This window comes from Arachis duranensis, chromosome 6 (genome assembly GCF_000817695.3).
Source record: "Arachis duranensis cultivar V14167 chromosome 6, aradu.V14167.gnm2.J7QH, whole genome shotgun sequence".
NCBI lineage: Eukaryota > Viridiplantae > Streptophyta > Magnoliopsida > Fabales > Fabaceae > Arachis > Arachis duranensis.
The window spans coordinates 27,181,375-27,183,487 of NC_029777.3; the positions used below are offsets into that span (position 1 = coordinate 27,181,375).

A 2,113-nucleotide genomic window follows, 5' to 3' on the forward strand; every position below is an offset into this window, starting at 1 on the left:
GGGCACTGCATTCTTTGTTCATTATTACAGTTTGACCTCCCTTCAAAACTCTTTTCTTGGTCAGCAATTCCTTCAAATACTTGATATGTGTAGGCATCTGCTGGAGAATCTCAAGAAAGGGAATATTGATATGGAGAGACTTAAATGTCTCTAAAAACCTTTAATATGTTTTCCCTTTTTCACCTCCTCCTAACCTCTGAGGAAATGGTGCTTTTGGTTGGTATGTTTCCAGCATGCCTTTATTTTGCAGTTCCTTGGCTTGCTCAGTTTCACTTTCCTGCTTAGCTTCTTCCACACCTTCCTTCAAGATTTCTGGCTCCTGTTCTGAGGGTCTGATTCCTTCTTCTTCTGAGACTTCCTTCAATATGGTGATGGCCTTGCATTCTTCCCTTGCAATAGCCTTGGCAGCATGAGAAACGCTTGGCCCAGGGGTTTGCTTAGACAAATACCCAATTTGATTTTCTAGCTTCTGGATGGCAGCTCCTACTAGAGCTTAAACGCCAAAATCATGAAAGCTGAGGAAAGGCTGAAAGTGGCGTTTAACCTCCAGTTTAACCTTAAACTGGAAGTTAAACGCCAGAAATGAGAAATGCACCAGGGAGCCATTTCCACGTTTAAGCTTCAGTTTAACCTTAAACTGAAGCTTAAACGTGTGCGACCAAATTCACACTCCAGGGTTGCTTTCTTCATTTCCACGTTTAAGCTCCAGTTTAAGCTTAAACTGGAGCTTAAACGTGTTCGACCATTCCACACTCCGGGGTTGCTTTCTTCCATTTCCACGTTTAAGCTTCAGTTTAACCTTAAATTGAAGCTTAAACGTGTTCGACTACTTTACCCTCCAGGGTTGCTTTCTTCCATTTCCACTTTTAAGCTTCAGTTTAACCTTAAACTGAAGCTTAAACTGCAACTTAAACAAATGAACCTTCTGATGAATGGTCTACAGCCTTCCTTGATTCATAAGAAAGTCCATCATAGAAAATATGCAATTGCACCCAGTCATGGAACATGTCTGGTGGGCATTTCCTTGTCAAATCCTTGAACCTCTCCCATGCCTCGTAGAGAGTTTCACCATGTTGTTGTCTAAAAGTCTGAACCTCAGATCGAAGCCTATTGACCTTTTGTGGGGGGTAGAAACGTGCCAGAAACTTGCTTTCCACCTCATCCCAGGTTGTTAGGCTGTCCCTTGGGAATGATTCCAGCCACTTAGTTGCCTTGTCCCTAAGTGAAAATGGGAACAAGAGCAGTTTATAGGCATCTTCCTGGACTCCATTGGACTTCACAGTGTCGCAAATTCTCAGGAATTTTGTGAGATGTTGGTTTGGGTCTTCATTAGCACTCCCACCAAATGAACAATGGTCCTCCACCAGTGATATTAGCTGTGGTTTGAGTTCAAAATTGTTGGCCTGAATGGGTGGTTTCTGAATGCTACTACCACAATTCCCAGAGGTTGGGTTTATGTATGAACCAAGAACCCTCCTCTCAGGAATGGCATTGTTCCCATCAGCCCTCTCATGGTTGTGAACTTCTCTATCCATGTTGAGATCTAGAGCTTCCTCAAAGTTGTCCTCAGATTCTCCTTCAGATTCTTCTTCTCTTAGTATTCTCTTTCCTCTTGCTTCCCTTCTAAGTTTATGAAGGGTCCTCTCTGGTTCGGTATATGGAGGAGTTGTTGTCTCTCCTCTCCTACCTGTCATACAAGAACACAGCACAGGAAAACAACAAGTGAAATACTCTTGGTTAATGGAAGAGTATGGTTAGAACAATTGAGGAATTAATTCAAATAGTTAGTGGGTCAGTGAGTTAGTTGCTTGAATTTAAAGGCATAAAGAAAGAAAGCAAGTAACAGAGTGCAGAAATTAAAATTCAACGAGTAACTTAAACTGAATTAACAAAACAAGAAAAATGCTCAATCTAGTTAACTTCCAATTTGAGAATTGTCAATCAAAAACCAATCCCCGGCAACGGCGCCATAAACTTGATCTAGCCATAAACTTGATAGCCCACAATCGGCAAAAATTCCTTCCGGCAAGTGCACCGGTTATCGTCAAGTAAAAACTCACAATAGAGTGAGGTCGAATCCCACAAGGATTGGTTGAGTGAGCAATTCGGATTA

The 2,113-nt window shown here is 41.8% G+C and overlaps 1 non-coding gene across 1 annotated transcript; it reads left to right on the plus strand.

The window, feature by feature from the left end:
- The first annotated feature begins 1,005 nt into the window (after positions 1–1,005).
- On the plus strand, positions 1,006–1,109 carry LOC127740157 (small nucleolar RNA R71). The gene has a single exon (XR_008000838.1). It is a non-coding gene; the product is annotated as a small nucleolar RNA R71 (small nucleolar RNA).
- Positions 1,110–2,113: the final 1,004 nt, after the last annotated feature.